Below are 15,150 nucleotides of genomic sequence, written 5' to 3'. Positions count from 1 at the left end.
ATATCGATCCTGGGATGTCAGGTCCTCTAGTTACTTCCACAAGAATTTCTTCCCACAGGGATGTTTGTCAAACTCCCTCTAAATCTAATATCAGTTTTCTAATTTTTTGGTGATAAGTCATCACTTCATCCTGATGTACATAGAAGTAGGCCCATGAGGTAGTTACCCACATGTGTTTCTAGAGTCCCTTTGATTATTAATCTTCTGAGTTTATTAATCTTTTGAGCTCTAATGTTGCTTTAGATGAAGTGACAAACTCCCTCTTATTATAGAAGATACTTTATCATAATTGATATTTTCATGACGATTCTCACTTTTTTACTTGATCATTAAAAGACTAATTAATTCTAGATCATCACTTCTTTTGGGGCTCCTTCATAAGATTGAGTATGTACCATTCTTGTTTTCCTACAAGATCGTCTTTAGATACAAATGAAAATCAAAGGAAAATAGTTCAAATAAGACAGATACTTAAATAGATGAACATATACTTAAGGATAATAAATACTTATCCTTGATACCAATTTCTTTAATAAAGAAAAATGCCTTCGATGGGGAATGCAACATTGGTTAAGGTAATCATTCACCTCCCCTCAATGTAGAATTCTCACATGTTCTTGTTTCTAGTATTGCTCTCTAGCTTGTTCAAATAGATATGCTCTAACTGATTCTCCTCCTAATATCATTTCTTCTCTAATGTGCTAGTCAAGAATGAGTTTTACCAAAATTTGAAATTTTTGTTCATGATCATCAAAGATATTTTCTTTAAGTTCTTGACTTTATCTATCTTGACCATCAGGGTCTCTGGAGCTACTATTATGAGGTTTAGCATGCACAATGTGAAATGTACCAACTTTCTTTTTGTGAAGTTTGACTTGATCATGTCCTCTATATGTTTCCTCTCTTTTAAAGTTGCCTGAAATGTCAGTCTCCCTCTAAATCTCAATCTCCCTCTTTTTCATGTAAGAACATTCTCGGAAAAAAAAATTCAAGGCAAATATATCTTATAATACATATTGAAATAAAATAATAAGAGAGAAACTAACATAATACTCAAATTAGTCATTTATATAGAAACAACCCCAAATCTTATGTTGGCACAACCTATTTATATAAGGTTTGGTACAATCCCTAATCAAAAAATAAAATAATCTTTTTATTTTGTTACATCATATATTAAAATTAAATGATTATCGTGAATATCATTAATTTGAATTAATATCAATTATAGTACCATAATATAGCCAAACATGGTACACACACACACATTATGGTTTCTTTTATATACGGATGTTGATTTTCCTTAACACTTCTTTTACGATCAGTTAGCTTTAATTCCAATCAACGATATCAACGATGACAACAAGAAGCAACTCCTTGTATTCGGCTATATATATATATATATATATATATATATATATATATATATATATATATATATAATGGTTTCTTTTATATATGGATGTTGACTTTCCTCGACACTTGTTTCACTATCAGTTAGCTTTAACTCCAATCAATGATATCAACAACAACAACAACAAGAGGCAACTCCTTGTATTCGGCTGAAAGAACCTCAGAATGCTTAAGAGAGAGAATAGAAAATGAATATGGTTAAGACAATGATATAATATGATGGGTGTTCATTACTATGACAACTTGGTAGGCTACCAAGTGGAGGATAGGAAACCATTACTAGCGAAAATGAGACAATGGCATTGCCCAATAATAGAAAATACAATTAAAGTTATGCTAGCCTAAAATCAACATCCATTGTTGAATGATGTCTACATGTCATAAACCGTTCCAATTATTTAGTGTTATTTCTCCTTTAATTTGCTGACTTTAGCGTGCAATATTATTGCCTGGGTTTTTGTGTTGATACTCCCTGTAGGTTTGTAGCTTGTTCTGACACAATCACTCTTAGTTGTTCCATGAACCATTCTTAAGATATATTATCTTTCAAACAATGATTCATTGAATAGATCACTCAATGGATCAAGGTTGACTCTCCACGTGGTTAAGTATGATAATAAAAAAAAAAAAAAAAATCTTCCTTCAATGCCCGACATAGAGAGAGTACATTAATAATTTGCGCTTGCATCAAATCTAGAATTTCCTTTGCCACATTGGATATCCACATATGTGTTCTCATTTCATCATTCATTGGTTGTTGCTAAGTAAATTCCACAACATGAGATTGAGTTGAATTCTCAAAGGGTAATGAAACTACAGAGCGCACAGGTATTCCTTGTTGTTTGATCCAATATCTCAGTCCCCAATCTAGGCTATGACGACAGGGGTGAACTAATCAAACCATTTATTCTTAAATATTATGGCTTTCCAGAGAGATGTGATTGCAATAGACACATCTTCAGCTTATTTCGATAATATTGAGAAATAATGTCTGTGTTTAGATATTACTAGTTTTAGTCACAACCTCATATTAGAAGATCACTCTCAGTACACAGAAAAAATATTTAACGAAGAACATAAGCAGGCCTCAGAACATATCAGAGACATCATCAAAATACAAGGAGGATGAATATCGATATGTGATTGGTAACAATGCTCATCAATCTCTTCTTTGATTATGACAGAGATCTTTTTCCATAATTCGATGACTGAGCCAATGATAATGTGTGCGCTGACTATTATCTACTATCTATATTGCTAATTCAATTTGACTCTATCTTCTATTCCAGTCAGACTATATATATTGACCAATAGGTTAGTTATTGTTCAAATTTCAGGTTCAACGCTTTAGTAACATGCCACATAATCTGTCAAATGTAACCCTGTCAAAAATTATAAGGTATTTCTCACAACACGGTGTCGTAGCATTCTCGTAGGTTATCAAGTGATATAATCTACCAAGGTTGATTATTCTTATTAACATTTCTCAGAAATAATGCTTGTAAAAGAGCTCCATGTGGTGAAAGTAGAGATGGCAGAAAAATGGCCTTCAAATTTGAGGAGTTTCTTGTCTCTGGTAGTTTCATAAGTCCACAATGGTGAGCCTGTGGACATCTATGTGTTTATGTTCTTCAACAGAATTCTGATGGCGAGCATATACTCACCTTTTTAAATTTATTTTTGTACTTTAGAGCTAAATATTCAGCATTGTGTCGTCCTTTGTATTTGGTATGCTCATGATAATCGGGCTTTATCTATTTTCCCTCCAACGCTGGTCACTTTCCTCTATCAGGGTTCACATATTCCATTCTTTTTTACATTCGCAGCTTGGCTCTAATACCATGTTAAGTAACATGGATCGATTTTTGCAAATGTAATTTTCATTGCCATTGTAATTGATGATTTTCAAATGCAGATTTGAATCTCATATATATATATATATATATATATATATATATATATATATATATATATATCTAATGATGATTTACCATTTAATGAAACTTGTGAATATCAATCTTACTGAACTACAATTTAACATTTAGGATTTAAACAATTTTTTTTTTTTTTTAAATTACAAGCCTGCGAAATGGCCTTTGGTCAAAATTGACCTCAAATGTAGTAGTGATCGCAAACAAGTACAAGAAACAAGAAATGTTGTTGGGTGATGCAAGATTTCTCATTGACCCAAGATGCTCTTGCATCATAAAGAAAGTCAAATTTTACTGCTCATCTCACTTCAAAAATTTATGGATGGATTTGGATATGTTATCCACAAAGATGTATCAATTCTTATATGTATGCATATAGAAATATAGGATTTGTTCACAAATGAAATGGATCTACAATTGCCAAATCATAGACCATAAATGTAAATATGCTTGATATTCTTGAACAATGATGGATGTTAAACAATTCAATTTATATGGATCTCCTTCCTTAATGGACAAATCCTCTATCTCCTATGAAGAAAGAAGCTAGATCTATTGAACGAAATGCATGCTTGGTTGAATGGATGGATGCCTCCAATGAATCCTTTATTTCCTTAATTAAACTCCTTGAATGCACATTATATTTAATTATTTTCTCTTTAACCCACGAGAGATGATCCAATGAAAGAACAAGGCCTCCTTCTATAGTGCTTTTAGGTTTCAATTGAGAGGGTTGACTGCACTAGGAAAGAAAAACTAAAACCCCTTGAAATGGACCTTGAAATCATGAAAGATAACAACCTCAAGTACAGGTCAATCTCGACCTATATGGGTATAATTTAACTTGTGGGACCTATACCTAAGAAGGTACACTTAGTGAAATAGTCTCAGAGATCTCAAGTGTGTAAATGATATAGGAAAAAACTGAGAAATATAAAAAATCAAGCATAAATGCACCCATGTTCGAGGAGATCGCTAAAATGGGGCTTAATAAGTCTTTGAGCTTCCAAATTAATGGGTTCTAAATTTTAAGATGATATAGGGTCACCCTTTCTCGACCCCAATGTCACTCCTAAAACTTTCTAATATGTTTGTTGAAGATTTAATGTTAAATCTAACCTCTCCATAAAGCCTAAAGATAACTATCTTGAGTTTCAAAGAGATCCAAATCTATTTCTATTTTATGTCACAATTTATCCTAGGGAACCATGTCAAGTGTCTTTTCAAAATACCAAAATAATAAAAGCCTTATTCCTTCAATCCCATTTTTTATTTATTGAGTGTCTCAAAGTGATGTCATGGTTCATTGTAGAGTGTCTATGCTTGAAAATTGTTTATCCTTTTGCACACTGATGTTTATCATCTCCCCTTGTATTGACTATATTTTTTTATCAAACTACCAAATAGCTTTAAAAATATTAAATTATCATAGCTTTTTGTAATTAAAAGGATTATTGATATCACAATTCTTAAAAAAGGTATTGGTAGACTAGTTTGCCACTCTCTAGGAAGCCCTTCCTAAAAGATATTTTTGAATATGTTTAATTATGTGGAGTGAAATAAGTCTAAAATCTCACTTTAGATATTCTAATTAAAGATCAACCCAATCTTTAGATTTTCCAAGCCCTGACTTCTTAATATCCAACTCGGAGTGTTGACTAGAGGAGCAGAGACAAATTCTAATTTATGCTCATAAAGATATTTTTCATAATCAAACCAATATGTATCTTTAACATTTGGTGAACCCACAATAATGGGTTCCACTTTAGTGGGACGAACAAAAATGAAAAACAATTTGCAAAATGGGAAATTGAGTTTACCATATGTTTGCAGCTTTGCCGCGAACTTTTTTTTAAATCATGTTCACTGCGAACATATATATTTTAAAATTCCTTCTTTCTAAGATGAAGTTGCTTCCAAATAACTTGAGATTGTATTTTCCAAATAACTTGAGAAAAATATTTTTAATGGTTAAACATTAAAACCTATGAGACAATCATCCATGCAATCTTTGTCTTGAGAAATTATATTTGTTTGAACTATCTTAGATGATGATGAGATCACCTAATTTTTCAATAGCCACCTTGCTGAAAAGACTAAACTATGAACTAACTATCAAGAAATTTACATAGTTTCTCTTGGTGTCACTATAAGCATCACAATCCAAAATGAAGTGTCACTCATATTTAATTTTTCTAGAAGAGAAAATAACACACCCTTTCTTCCCAAGTTCCTTTCAGTCATTTCCACCACCTAGTTTAGCATTGAAATCAATGAGATTCTTTCTTTAATCAAGAACTACAAATTTTGATACTCCACAAGATATAAGCCTTTATGTATATTTTTTGATAAATATCACAAGTGGTACTAGACTCCATTTTTTTCATCCAAGAACTTTACCCCAAATACCCTTGCTAATTAAAAGTGAATCCTAATCTATTTTGTTTTCTTATGAGATAAACATGATTTAATATATATATTCCATTTATTAATCTGTATGTTGTTTAGTCTCTCAAGTCTTCTTTCTTTTGTTCAAACTATCATTCAAAATAAAATTTGGCCATCTGCTTGTGCCCATATTTTGAATTCTTTTTAAATAATCTTTAGGACATATAATGTAGTAATTTCTTTAATAGGGACTACCCCTAGGTCGCTCAATATAATATCAAATTTAGCGAAACTTTTGATCTTAGAATTGATTACACGATCAAACATTTTTTAATTCTCTCAATTTATTTTCATTTTGAAATAGAAATGTTGCTATCTCATACTTCACATTGATAAAGCACAATTAGGAGCACTAGAAGCCCTGGATAAACTTGGGTAGTTTTCCAATAACAAATTTTAACCTCTCTACACCTATATTCAAGACCATGCAATTTTTTATGTCCATACAATGTTCTATTTATTTTTGTAGCCCTTCAAAATTGACTTGTTATTGAAGTTAAACCCAAGATGCTTGTAACTTATTAATTTATTAAAGAGTGTTTCCTTCAAAGTAAAATTCATGTTGATTTTTTATTTTCTTTTCCTAAAGAAAATAATTATTTGGTTTGCTAATATTAAATTGTATCCTACTATAGTACAAAAACTCTCAAGGGAAAATAAGTGATCTTGCAACCCATGAACCAAACTTACAACCAAAATAAGATCATCAACATAGAGAAGAAGTCTTATCACACACTCCTTCAAATAAACCCTTTCTCCACCTTGAGAAATGTACCATTCCTTGAGCTTGTCAATATAAAGACAAAAAAAGAGTGGGAGACAAAAGACACCCTTTCTTGACCCCATTGTCACTCCTACAACTTTAGAAGATGTTTTTTGAAGATATAATTTTTATTTTATCCTCTTTATGAAGTATAAACATAACTATCTTGATATGTAAAGAGATCCCAATCTTTTCCATCTTATATCACAATTTAGCCTGGGTAACCATGTCAAATGCCATTTTGAAATCAACAATACAACAAAATCCTTATTCCCTTTCCACCAAACTTTTATATTGAGTGTCTAAAGTGATTTCATGGTCCATTGAAGAGTATTAATGCTTGAAATTGCTTGTCCTTTTGCACACTTATCTTTATCTTCTCCCCATGTATCGATTTTGTTTCTATCACATAACCAAATAACTGTGCAAATACTAAATTTATCATAATAGTTTTTTAATAGTGAAAATGAGATTCACCACTACAAATGCAAGAGGAATACTAAGATTCCATGATAAGGGAAATCTAATTGGGACAAGGGGAAAGTACCTATGTTTGATCTCCCCGTGTGTAATGAATAACTTGGGCTTTTGTTTCTCTTTTGTCTAAGTAAAGGAATCATAGTTCTATGATGAAAATGAATGTTATGTAATTGATTGCAATGTAAATATATGAAATAAATAATTATGAAATGATGAAAGGGGAAGAATACTTACCATGATACAAACCTAAACACAAATTGTCAAAGTGAAGTAAAAATTAAACTTGTATGAGGTATGCACTATATTGGCTTGGACTTGAAAACTAATAAAATATGAAGGCATCAAGACAAAAATGAATTCCAAGGTTGAGGATGACTTGGGTCAAAATCGAGGTCAACCTTGACCTTCTTTTCACAAAAAACTAAAACCCAAAAAAAATTCAGAAGTTGAAAGCCTAGATCTATAAGTCTGATCTAAGCCTATAAATTTACGTATGTACATAGCAGAGAGGGAACTTCTTTTGGTGGGGAGAATATTTCCTTGGTCAATCCCTAGTCTAGGAATTAACCTTAAATTAAAATAGATATAAATTAAGGAATGACTAACACGTACTATTTCAGTAAATGTAGCAATGAAGAATACAATAGTGATGTTGATGCAACTATGTTTGATATGTGGTCAAGTGTGTTGATGCAATAGACCTAAATCAATACAAAATCAAAAGAAAATCATGGAACACAAAACCTCACGTATGTGTGTGCTTGAAAAATGAATTAATGATGAATTCTGGTATGGAAGTGGATCTCCTCCTTAACATTCAAACTCTACTATTTCTAATGAAGAAAATAAGCTAGATCTATGAGAAGAAATGCATGATGAATGATGAACATCTTCAATGCTTGGATGGGTGAAGAAAGATGCCTTGATTTCTTGATTAAACACCTTAAATTCACTTTCTTTATTACTTGATCATTAATATCCTTGCATAGATCTTATGCGTAAATTGGATTCTTATAAAGACCATGGATGGATTAGATGAAAAAGTGGATGGTGAAAAGTGAGAAGGCCTCCTTTTATACTAATTTTGGGCACCAAAATTTAAAGGGTTGATTGCACAAGGTGGGAACCAGAAATATTAGACATTGGGCCTAGGATTTCATGAAGTAAAGAACCTTGATAAGGGATGGCCCTATCCCTTACCCCAAGTAGAATATGACCTCGTCCCTTACCTGGAGATGTGAAGTCAAAAAAATGGGCTCTAAATCTAAGAAATATTTTGGGGTCAGAGAAAAATGATGGAGTATATTGTAAAAAAGGTAAGAAACACATTTGAAGTGTGATCTATGCAGTTGGGGGAATAAATGGTAAGCCATGCATAAAATTAATGCCAACTTAGATTTTTAAGCAAGATTAGAAGAATAAAGGACCAAAATTTAAGGTATTCAATGTAAAAGGAGGTCCTGATGTACCAAACCACACTAAGGAGGGAGATAAGGTCTTAAAAAATTGAGTGTACACTTATTAAGATGGTACATTTAACCCCCACTTTAGCAGAAATATGGGTAAAGTCACACTCATGGTAAAGGAGGGGAGAGATGAAGACAAAGATGATGAATGAGATGACAAATTCTAAAGAGATAGGACATCACTAAGTCTATGGACATAAGCCCCTAAACTAAGGAATCTAACTCAACACCCATGCACAAGGGCATGAAAACAAAAACAAAAACAAAAGTAAAGCTAAAGTAAAAAAATACACAAAGAGTTAGTACTTGTTGTCCTGCATTTTGTCACCAAAAAATGTTGGTAAGAACAAGAAACTTTTTCAAGCCAGTTTCACGTATCTATAAGTTTGAAATTGATATTCAATTACTTAATATTGATTGATCGATCAATTTTAATTCATATATCAAATCATTTTATTCAAGGATTTCGTAAAGTCTTTTTCATTTTGCTTTCTGTTGAGCCTTTGCTTGATTTTTGAGCCCTTCATCATCCTTTTCTTTGCTTTTGAGTGTGCGTTTGTTAGTTTTTAGTCATTTGGTTTTGCTCAAGTCATGGCTTTCGGTTTCCCTTTGATTTGGTCTAACCTAGAGCTTAATTAGAATTGTTAGTCAAGAGATATGACCATTTTAGTGCTAAAAAAGTGGACCTTTTTTATGCAACAACACAAATTAAAAATATCATATTATATTTTTAATTTGACATTCACTTTTTGAAAGATACAACTTAAATTCACTTTGTGTTATATTTTTAAGTTTATCTTTTAAATTTTCACTTAAAGTAACTATACTCAAGTTTAAGTTATATTTTTAAGTTGATTTACTTTTTGATTTTTCACTTAAGTGACTATATTAACTATATAGTTCAATTTAATTTTTAGCATTCAAATTAAATGTTCTAGTAAATATTATTTTTAAAATGGTATTTACATGTTATATAATTAATATGATATGTAAATATAATTTATGTCCCACTTAAGTAATATTTTAATAAATTTAAATTGACATGTGCTTATTTAATCACTTAAAGTCATCAAAAGTGGACATTTTATATGTCATTACATGTAAAATCCATCAAAAGTGGACTTTTTACATGCCATTGCATATAATTTTTAACTTAGAAGTAAAATCCATCAAAAGTGGACCTTTTTCAAGTCTCTACATATTTATATGCAATTACATGTAAAATTCATCAAAAGTGGACATTTTACATGTCACTACATATAAAATTCAACTTGGAATCATAAGTGGATCTTTTTGATGTCATTACATCAAAAAGCTATCAAAAGTAGACTTTTTTGATGTCATTGCATCAAAAGGTAAGTTTTTATGTCTTTGCATCCAAAATGTGAGATGTAACTTAAAATGTACATTGCCCTCCAAAATGTGTGATTTTGATCACTTGCACATTTTAAAATATGTCATTGCTTCAAAAAGGTTCGATTTGCCTTGTTGAAAGAGTTGAAAACATGTTATGCATCCAAAAAGGTCTGATTTTAACTAAAAACATATTTTAAAATGTGTCTTGACCTCCAAAATGTCTGATTTTGAAGAAATGCATGCCTCCAAGAAACTAATTTTGCTCATTGTGAGAGATTTACTTGATGGTTTTGCATGAAATATTCTCTACTAGGGTCATTTTTGCTTAGCCATGGATTTTCCAACATTGAAAATGGATTTATCTTGTTAAAAAACTTTTTTTCAAACTCCTTCCAAGGGCACATTTTTGGAAAATCTTCAAATAAATCCATTTTGAGTGATTTAAATCATGTTTTCGCAAGGAAAAGAGGTGTTTTGGCATATTCAATCATTGGCAATACATCAAGGATCATGTTTTTGCATTTGGAAGTAAAAAAAGATTCATATTATGTCTTTTATGAATCATGTTTTTGCTAAAAATGCCTAGAAAATTGGGGTTTTAATCCAATTTTATGCGTTTTGAAGCCACTTTTTTACATTTGGATTTGTATATGCATTTGGGGAAGTGATTTTTGCATTCGCAAGTCAAAAATGACTTAAAAACATGCATTTTTTGACAACGTTTTTGCAAAAATAGTCCAACTTTTTGCATAAAAAAGTCATGTTTTGTTCAAAAAATGGCATTTCATTCCATACATTTGGATCAAGAGGGGTTGTTTTTAAGTTTTAATGCATGCTCTTCTCTTTGGAGACAACTTTTTTGGCCTTCTCATGTCAAATTTGACCATTGAATGTCCATTACATGCAAGTATGAAAAAAAGTCAATAAGTTGTTTGAAAATCTGGATTTGAGAGAGAATTGGTCTTCAAGTCTATAAAACTTGCTATTTTGGCTCTTGAACCTCCAAGTAAGTGGAGATTTTCAAATTTGCTCATCAATTCATGTTTATCTTGCTATTTACATGCATATTATGGCTTGTTATTGCACACTTGTCCAAATATATGCCATGAATAGTGCATTTTTCCTTAAAAAATGTTGAAATGGTTCATTTTCATATTTTTGGTTTTTCCCCAAACTCCAAATTTGAATTTTCATGTTGAAGTGCTTTGCTTCTTGACATGTTTGAATCACTTTCCAAATATACGTTTTTCTTTTGAGTTTTTGTGCTTTGTGTTTGTTTGTCGATTTTCTCCACTTTAGAGAAGTCACAAGTTCTTTCCCAAGAACTTGTTGTTGCTTCACTTAATGCGAAAACATCATCAAATGTCATTTTAATCTTCCATGTACTTTGACTTCACCTTTTCACCTAAGATGACTACAAATTTTATTTTCCTTCAAACTTCATTTCATTCTTGCCTCTCCATGTGCATTCGTGCTTCCATGAGCAAATACATGCTTTTCTATTTTTCGCATCTTTCCATGCTTTGCACCTCATCTTCCATTCACACTTACATGTGAAAGCTCGTCCACTATCCGCCTTTGCATTCCATCTCATCCTTCATTCCTTGTTACATGTTGCATTTACATGTAATCTATTTTCATGCAATCTCCATTTGCACGCATTCCCATGCACCAAGCACTTTACTTCAAAAAAGAGAGTTAAAGGTGTTGATGGAAAGTTATTTTGAGTTTACATCTAGACATCATCAAGAAGGTTTTCAAAGTGTCAAAGAATCTAGAATGTGCTAATCTACAAATGAAAATTTACGAGAACTTGAGCAAGAAAAGTTTGATCACATCAAGCTATCAAAAGACACAACACCATGGTTATCAAGATGAATGCAATGACACAAAATATAGGAACTCCCAATCTTGTTATTATCAGGGATAGCATCGCCAAGTACAAGGCCTTTCAGGACAATCCCTAGGATTGTTTCAATTCTCTTTCGTCCTTCTTTTTTTTCTTCTTTCATGTTTGTAATTGAAGAATATGTATTGCATGAAAATGTGTCATTACATGTAATATGACTTACATGTGTAATTACATGTAATGCAAGTTACATGTACTTGAACATGTGTAATGCGAGTTGCACATGCAGTTGCATGTAATCCTATATTTTCTCTTTTCATTAGACTAGGTCAAAGTTGGTCCCACTTTTTCCTCCACCTTTTTCTCAACTCCTGTGCCTATATAAAGGAGTGCCCCCTCATTGTAAAAATCATCTTTTTTTGTATGCAAGAAAGCTCTGCCACATTTATGCAAGCATAACTTTGATTTTGTAGTACAAATTTGGGAGAAAAGTAAATAAACAAAGCAATTCGATTCAAAGCTTTGACTGGAAGCAATTGTGATAGAGAAAATTAGAAGCTTTGACAATGATTTGTGCTTATTTTCTTGATTTATGTTATTATTGTGTGTTCAATAAAAGAGTATAATGATTTAAGAAGCAATTAGAGCCGAAGCTTTGATTGGGAGTGGTTCTAGAAATATATAGCTAGAAGCTTTTTCTATAGCTTATATTTCTTTCTTAATTCACAAAATAGTTAAGTTATTCTTACTTTTAGGAGTCTGTGTGCCCTAATTGTAAAGTTTTTTCATATAGAAGTGCAACTAGACTTAGAGCCAAATTGGTACATTTTCAACTAGCCTTTGTGTTAGTGAAGGTTTATCGATATCACTGTTTCTAGCTCTTGATAGAAGTGTAGTTAGAGATTCACCCTACCCATTACTTGCTTCACAAATAAGTGGATTCTTTCTTGAAAGATAAGAAGAAACGATATTGGTAACAACCCTTTTATAAAAATCTCTCAACTTCTTGCTTACCTTGAGTTAATCCAAGGAATGGTGAGAAGGGGGAGCCTTCCCTTTAAGGTAGGAGAGACTTTGTCTTGCACACTATGGTTGGTCATCCTATTTTGCGACTGGATTTTTACCCAAAAATGTTGGTTGCAAAATATCCACCCAACAATACTAAAATAAACTCCAAATCAACTAGCAAAAGAGACCTCAATAAAAAATCCTCTCCTCCACTTATATCATGTTTGGAAATCCATTGCAAAAGCACAAATGATAACATAGAAAAAATAAAATCATCACCAAAGATGATACAAACTCCATCATCTAATCTACTAATGAGAGAAAAAGAGAGAAAGATGTGATTGCCTTGCCTAGTAAGATATGTGTGTCTTACTTTCAACCATAAAATATACCCAATTGAATAGTCTACAGGTTTGTGTGCTTGATAGTCAATCCCATAAAAACCTTGTACCTTATGGCATTTATAGATGCCTATGTATGTGTTCTTCTCATGAATGGACTGGGCTTCATTATCTACGAAGAAAATGTTTTTGGGAACACCCTACAAATTGACTTTTATGCCATCATAGGGTGCATATGTCAGTGTTTTCTGTGGATGGACAAGGGTCCATTATCCATAGAGATATGCATATGTAAATGTGAATCCTAGAGATGGAAGAGGGTCACTTACACCCATCAGGGACTATTGGTGACAAATATAAATGTAAAATGAAAACATATAATAAAAGGGAGGTCACATATATGCCCCCTCCTTATGATGTCTATGTGTATATAGACATCATAACGAAGAGAATTCAAGATACCCGCTTCCATCAACAAGGAGATTATGGGAAATTAGGTGCAAATCTTGAGGAAATCGTTGTTTTGATACAAAAAAGAAATTTTGGCAATTGGAAGATGAAAAAGGAGAACACCAAAGGGATAGGTCCTACCTCAATCTTTGTGCAATAGAATAGGAATACCAAGGAGGATCCATTAGGGCCTGTTTGGTAGTCGAAATTCGATGGGAATAGGAAAATCTATCTGCTAGAATTTGGAAATTCAGCTTTTGGTTGTAAACACAAAAAGTAGAATTAGAATTTATTAATTCTAATTTTAGCCCAAAATGAGCACAACATAATTCCTACATAAAATGTGGAATAGGAATAGCCTATTCCTATTCCATTTTTTTAAAACCAAATTTTATATCTTGTCGGGTCCGGCCCTAGTTGCATAAGCTAAATTATTGGAGGGAAGTTATTTTTTGGTGAAATGTGGTGAGACAGGCAATGATAGAAGAATAGTTGGGGAGTTCAAACATTTTTTTTTTCAAATGTATTGAGCAATCCCAACTCCAAAAAGACTCATTAATGTTGCTTGATGCTCAAATTATTAAAAAAAATTAAAAAATCATTCTAAATCCAATTTCAATTCTTACAACCAAACATAGGAGATGCATCTTTCGATTCCTCTTCCAATTCAACCAAACAGGTCCAAATAATATTCTAGAAATTATTTTAAGAATGTATGAATTCTAGAAGTGGGCTTATTCCAGCATTATTGAATGATGCGTTTGACAATTCTTGCAACCAAACAGACCCTTAGATCCTACCCCAATTCCATCCAGGAGGAATAAAAAGAGATGAGAAAAAATAAGAGAATGCAAATTATGATAAAATCACATTAAATGGGTGTTAAATCATCATTGAATTGAAGTGCTTCCAATTTAATACAATACAAAAAGTTATTAACATTAAAACACTACCACCAATCACACCATGTAATTGTGGCTATCGATCATCCTATCTAATTGTGGCCAAGTAAAAAATTTCATGATTTGACAAGTCACAAATAGTCATCAACTTAATCCTTTGAACATGTTCTGGTTGTTGAATAATTATTACACCAATTGATGCATTAAAATTGAAAAATATAATGGAAATATGATTATTTTAACTATCCATAGAAATATGTTATATGCTCAAGGAAAAAACTATCTATTTTGTAATTAGTAATGGTTCTTCCTTCGAGGTTATGAATTAAACTATGCAAAACTCATTGTGTGATTTGCAACTTTGTAAGAATTCTTTGGGGTTGCACAGACACAAAATTATAGGTTATGCAAGGTGATGTGGAGAAAGCAAAAATTGTGGAAATGAATTAAAATAATTTATATACTTTGACAATTAGTTGGCTTATTGATTTCCTCGTGAAATATCTAAATCATCCATGAAGTTTTACAGGGAAAACATGATTTATCGAGATGACAAATACGACTTTACTAGGTTTTATTATAATAGTCTTGTGATAAATTCATGTTCTATAACTTGCGTATATTATTTTATTGGCCTTATGTTAGTGGCACATTTGTTTTATGTGGGATTTTTTCTCAAAATTTTGTGTGTAGAAGTTGCCTGTATAATTTGACTATCTTTTTTTTGCAATGTTCTACTTATT

Source organism: Cupressus sempervirens, chromosome 11 (genome assembly GCF_028749045.1).
Source record: "Cupressus sempervirens isolate cs-2001-9-10 chromosome 11, ASM2874904v1, whole genome shotgun sequence".
Classification (NCBI taxonomy): Eukaryota; Viridiplantae; Streptophyta; class Pinopsida; order Cupressales; family Cupressaceae; genus Cupressus; species Cupressus sempervirens.
This window is presented reverse-complemented; position numbering follows the sequence as displayed.